The sequence below is a fragment of the Nesoenas mayeri genome (assembly GCF_963082525.1).
Source record: "Nesoenas mayeri genome assembly, chromosome: 5".
Taxonomy (NCBI): Eukaryota; Metazoa; Chordata; class Aves; order Columbiformes; family Columbidae; genus Nesoenas; species Nesoenas mayeri.
The window spans coordinates 40977642-40984378 of NC_137548.1; positions in this window are offsets into that span (position 1 = coordinate 40977642).

Sequence of the window (6737 nt, forward strand, 5' to 3'; positions counted from 1 at the left end):
CTCCCAACCCCTACGCTCTTCGGGGCGCCCCCGTCCTTCCCCTCCCAGGGGGGCCCCATCCCCTCTCCTTCTCGAGGTGGGCTTCACCCCCCACCCCGGGGATGCGCCCCCTACATCCCCGGGGTGCACCCTCGCCGCCGGCCACCCCCCCCTCAGCGCATCTTCATATCTTCACCGCCAGCAGCTCAGCACCGGCCACCCCTCCCGCTGTTCCCCAGAGCCCGCACCTTGCCCGGGCTGACACCCCTCGGCGAGACGCGGCCCGGCAGCAGCAAGTGGAGGAGAAGGAAGAGGCGAAGGTGGAAGGCTGCCCAGGGGGAGCGCTTCCGCACGGAGCAGACAGACAAACCTGCCCGGCGCCGCCCGGAGATGCCCCGCTCCCCTGCCCGGTCGCTGGACGCCCGCACTGGGGGCAGAAAGCGACGTTGTCGGGACCGAGCCCTGGGGCTGTCTCGGTCGCTCCAGGCTCGGCCGAGGAGCAGCAGCAGGCGCCCCTTTTGCCCTCATGCCCCGCAGGGGGATTTCTGCTGCACCGGTGCGGCTGGAGCGCTGGCGCGGAGCTGCCCCAGCACCCCAGCCCTGCTGCCCACCGTCACCTACTTTCCCCCGGAGGAGCAGCTGGCAGAGGAAACGAAGATACCCTGCTGCCCCTGCCCCTTCCTCCCCTCCCTGCTGCCTGAGCCTTTCCTACAGTCTCATCTGCCTCCACCACAGGTCTCCCTGGCACAGGTCTCCCACACACAGGTCTCCCCCGCATGACTGCAGCCTCCTGCAAACTCCCTGCTCTGTCAATATTCCTTCCTCCCGCCTGCATCCTGCACTCAGCACATCCAGTCATTATCTGCTCTCCTGCTGACCGGGACTAGTGTACTGCACCATCTTATCTCTGCATGTTTGCTTCATGTTTCATTACACTCTTGTGAGGCTAGTCTCATTTGATGTGGCTCTCTATCTGTGCCCTAGAGCAGTATATATTTTAAATGCTTCATAAAATCTTGCAAACAGGCAAGTGAGCACACTTAAAGCATGAACCTTCACTTTAATATTTGTACCTCAACTCCTGCCACAACATTTGCCACAACAAATGCTTGCTGCTTTTCAGGCACGCTGCTCTGGAACACTCCACTCTAGACTCAAGGCACCCAGTCTGCGTAAGAGGTTGGTTAGAGGGCTGTAGAGCAGGGAATGGTGCTTGGTGTGTGAATGTAGAGAGAAAAAAAACCCCAACGTTGGAATTTTGTAGAAGTGTTGGGGTCTGCTAAATCTGAATTTCAGGACATTCATTGTGTTGGACAAGTCTTGGCTGATACCAAATGGAGAAACCCAGCCATACTGGGAGGTGCAGGATGTCCATGAGGGTCAATTGACAAATTCCCTTTGCCTCCTGTGCCTCTGGATCACACTGCAGTGCATCTACTGACACTGTAGCTCCAGCCACATGTGCCTTGTCCTCCCCTGATGACAACTCCTCCTGGCAGGAATGGCACTTGTTTGCCTGCATCCAATATATACGTGCAAAGTAGTCTGGCTTTTGCTCCTGTCAGCCCTGCAGAGGAGCTGCCAGATGCACACAGGAGAAGGCAGTACAACGCAGATTTATAAACCACATGAAAATGCACATTTAAAATGCCCTTGTTCCCATTCTGTAAGTGGCACAACAGGAAATGATCTCTCAGGGCTAAGACGGCCAGTAGATGGGCAGGGAGCGGGTCACGTCTGAGATATGTGAAAGAGCAGTACAGAATGCATAAGGAGTGCCTGTGACTTACCCACCAAGATCTATAGGGGAAGAGAGAAACTAAATACTCATTCTGCTTGGTCAGCCTGTGCTTGTTTGCCTAGATGGTTTCAGTGACCTTATATATACCACAACACCAGTGTCTGTACATGTGCTAGGATGTGATGGAGTGCTGTGGTTACAGGGGAAACGTGCCAAGCTAGAGAATCATGCACTTAAAAGTTTGGGATGAACGTTATATTTGTGCCAAATTTTTACTTGTCGGGACTGTTAAAAAGCAGCAGTTAAAAGAACCATGAAGTGAGGTAGAAAAAATGGGCTTCAGTGTGCTATGAGACAGCTGGGAAGGAGCACCCCCATTCAGTAAGGCAGAAGGGGGTGACAGTGTTCTGAAGTCAGGGACCCGGTTTGCACAGACAGCAGGGAGAGGCTGTGCATGGGAAAGGTGTCAGCCAGGCAAGCCAAGCAACCCAGGAGTAAGAGCTTCAAATTGAAAAGCTGAGTCAGACAAGGACAGAAAACAAAGACCTGGCAGAGCTCAGCCTGTCAGATTTGTATGCTGTCCCAGTCCAAATAGTCACCTCTATTTAATAAATACATCTAATACCCACTGGACTTTGTGGCAGCCCGAACAGCTGCATGGAGGTTTAAAATTTATTTTCATTTCCACAAACACTCTGCTTTTGATATTGAACAACCTGTGATTTATTTCATCCAAACCAATCCTGACTGTTGCTTGGCTTACGGCCGCCAGCAGTCCTAAGGACTGCCTAATTGGCCCTTCCACCTTCAAGGGAAGAAGTTGTCTCTGGGACTATGTAGCTGCAGCTGACTTCAGGCTTTTGACCTGAAAGAAAGACACATGCACATCTTCCCACCTGCCACGCTATCAGCGTTCTCCTGGTACCTGAAATCAACACATGGGAAAAAGCCTGGAGATGAAGAAGACCTGGAGAAGGGGAAATGAAGGTTGCCATCCCTGAGATTTAAGCTTGGAAATGTCATCTCTCACTTGGTGCCTGTATTTCTACCTTGCTAGCTTCAGATTCAGGGTATCAATCTCTGTTATCAAGGTAGCCTTCAAAACCTGAAGGAGCAGGGGAAAAAAGGAAGCTTGAATCCCAGAGAGTACTGCAAAATCTATGTAAAGAAGCTAATTTTTTAATTTCAGAAATGCAGAGGATCAGTGTCACTGGTATGAGCTGCCTGAAGGGGCTATTTTTGTTCTTTAGAAGCTTTTCCCTCTATTCTAACACAGATTAATTATGAATATTTATATATACAGCACCAAAAATGTGGTAAGCAGTTTGCAGGCTTGCAAAATATGTATACCATATTGCACAAACCAGCTCTCTCTTCTGAGCGTCGTGCCTGATCACTCACTCCTCCTCAATGGCTAGCAAAGAACAGAGACAACACGCATTTGTAGCACTGCCACCTCTATTCAGAGCAAGAAGAAAGTGGTGCAGTCAGGAACTGCAGTTTGTGTTAGTTTAAAATCAGTCTCCTGTCACTCAGAGTGTGCCTCTGTTAAATCGTTGATAATCCTTTCTCTGAGCTTGGCTGGGCCATTGCACCGATTTAACAGGCAGAATTTTGTTCTGATCTTTGGTGAGACACAGCATTCGGGATAAATTTGCAAAGGTCTGGTATCATTTTAAGGTAAACCTGGGAGCCTGGTGTCTGGCTTTCAGATGAAACAGCTAACAAAATCCTGAGCATTTCTGGCCATGAGACCTTGCAGAGCACTTTATGAAAGAGAAACATTAAGCCATCTGTCCAGGGGAGGCTCCTACCAGGGAAATTGCAGTATGATTACTTCAAATTACTTCTCTGCTGCTCAAAAAAATATCCTAAATTAATATATGCTGTTAAAGAACTGCCACATGCTGTCCCAACGCTGACATTACTGGAAAAAATCTTTCCAATATAGATGGTTTGTTAGTTGACTTATGCAAATAGGCATATTGCAAAAGAGGAACTATTGCTAAGTATAAAGTCAATCATACTGTCCTACAACTTGCGAGGGCTGCCAAAGAACCATGCAAACTACCTGTAAGAAGCAAGTCTAGTGATTTCAACAGGCTTTCAATTAGGCTTTTAACATAAAAAGGAAGTGTATTCCTAGTTAATAATAAGCTCTGCCTTTTTAAAATTACAAATTCAAACATCTATTGGAGTCACAAGTGGCATTTCCTTCAGTGTATCTGTTTATGAGTCCGTGTAATCCAAAACATGTCTATGATCTTTTGCAAAGCCTGTAAAGAGAGAACACTGCATTGCTTCAATATTAACGCTTAGTGCAATATTTGTGAATTAAATTGTGGATATAGCAAAAGAGAATCTGTCTGGACCATTCACAAAATGAGCTTTGATATCCTTTTAGTAAGTAAAAAGCTGAAAGGAGACATCAATAATTTATTAGCACTTGGATTATATCCTCCACTGCTTGTAGTTTACTGCCTTCTTGGAGGAAAAGAGGATAAAGGCAATATCATCTCTTAGGTTATAAAGTGTTTGCGTGCTCTAATATGGTGGTGCTGACAAAGGATGCCTTATTTTGAGGGGCATTTCTACTCTCAGTGTGGTGGCTGTACCTCCCAGAATGGCAGCGGGATGAACCACCAGCCTGTTGTCACGTGGTGCCTTTCTAATTAACAGCATGAAATGAGCCGGGCAGTATTGGTACCACCCTCCCACAGAGTGTGAACAGCTGGCTTGGTGCCCTGGAAGGCCTGGGCTTTAACAGTCAAAGTACAAAACCCAACATGGCTGTAAAGCATGGGTGACATCCATACAGGCATGAGACACAAGACGAGGGCCATCTCTAGAGAGGTGAAGTGCTCCTCATTTCTTCTCATCTCCTGCTATCGTCATCTCCCGGCACTGCTCGTTGTCTTCTCTTTATTTCTCAGTCCACCTCTACACTCTGGGCTTTTTGCTTCCATAATGTCTCCCTCCTATTCTCTTCGATGTCCCTGCCCTGCCTCCCATTTCTTTCCCGGTGGCAGTGATGCCTGTTCTCAAGCTCCAGGCTTAGTAATGTTATTACCACGTTGTGCAGAGATGCCAGAATTTGCACTGACATTCATTCTTTCCTTTCAGGATGAAATGTTCTCCCTTCTCATCTATTCCTCTGGCTTGTGCCTTTCAAATTTGGCACCTGTCTCCTGTTTCTATCTTTCTCTGATCTTACTCGTTCTGATGTGCTGTTTCCAATACCTGAACAACCACCATCCCCCACAGCTTTTCAGTCTTTAAGTCCTGAGAAACCTTTCCTAGTTCTGTCCCTATCACTGTTGCCAAGAGCTTCATCTCCCCTTACAGTACGCTTTTGAGTCATTCCCAAGAAACACAGGAATAAGCAAAGGCTATTCCTCTTCTGTGTTGGAGCAGAATCCAGCCTCTCTCTTTGGTGCTTCTTCAAACAGTTGCGCTTCCTTTTTTGAGGCTGCTGGTGAGGGAGGACATCTCCAGCCTCCTCTAACAGAGACGAACAGATGCTGTCCTCTCAGCCCCAGGTAGGACTTGAAGGGCCATGGGCAGCATGAGGGACCTAGAGCTGCCTCTGCCCTTCTCTGTGCATAGGGGCTTTGTCTTCTGCAGATACTGACATTTTGTGTTCCGTGAACAGTGAACATACCTGCACAAAACCAGACAGATGCTCTGAGAGGCAGGAAGCAGCAAAAGGCCACGCTTGCAATAGTTCACTAGCATCCTCCGAGGCTGCTGCTGCTGCTCCTGTTGTGCTACGCCTGAGCTGATGTGCCCTGCTTTTCAGTGGGACTTGGTAACTCAGCTTAACGCTACCTGGGTCCTGTCCACAAAGTGCTTTTGAGAAAATGAGGCCAAAAATCTTTTAACAAGTATTGTAAATGCATCCCAATTTTAATGGACTGCTGCAGACAATGACAAGGAATTTGAGCCCCCAGATTCTCTCTCCTCAGCACTGAGGGGCTTTGTAAATCAGAAGGACTAGCAATAGAACAATCTGTTCACAACATTTCATTGTCTTAAATAGGAAAGAGAGTTCCTTAGACACAGTGGCTGACTGGAGGAGCAGTCCTAGGCTGAGCAAATCAGTGATGGCTCCAAGCACCCAAATACAGTGTGTATGGCTGGAAGAAGAGCAAATACCTCTGGTCCTTAGCAGAAAATACCTAACTATCATGGCGCTTGGCCAACTTCTTTCCCAAGGTAAACTCAGAAACCCAAATCTATCCATTGACCTCCACGGCTCATGACTTCTGATGCAGAACAGCCATCTGGGCAGTGTCATTCCAGAGCCAAGTCGATAATTTGGAGAGTTCCCAACATTTTCCCATGGGAAAAAAGCTGGGCAGTTGCTGCTGCTGAATGTCTCCAGAAGGCAGCCTGCCAGCGCTCAGGGCTGTTGTCCAGTGCCAAACAGACTTTTAAAATGCATGGCCCTCAGTGACAAACCAAAATGAAAAGGTGCACACGTGCATCTGAGTGATCAATGCTCCCACATGGTAACACTGAGGAAGCACTGGAGTCATCTTTGCTGCTTCCCCTGTAATTGTGCTACTTAAGAAAAGGGCTTTTAAATGCTGGTGTTGCGAGTGGTACCACTTGGCACTAACAGAAGGGGGGTTCTGTCTGTGAGCTTTCCTCTGGCCACTGTCAACTTCTTTGCTCCTGATGTAGGCAACTGTCATGAGAGATCACAGTAGCTATAGATATGTCTGAAAATAATAATAAAACAACACTGAAGAGAACTTGTTGTCAGGCAAATAATGAACACAAGAGAGTACTCTAGAAAGGTGCTTTTACGTCAGCCTGGTAGAGAAGTGTGTACAGCAGAGGCTTTCTGATGACTTCACTTCCATCACCAAGCGTCACCAGTGAGGGAACAATCTTGTCCTGGTGCCAGGCATACGTCAAACTTCACAAGCACTGAGCCTCTGGAAAAAAAAGGGTGCAAGTTCCTTCATTATGGAAAACTGGCAAGAGCACTTAGTGTATGAGGTGGCAACAG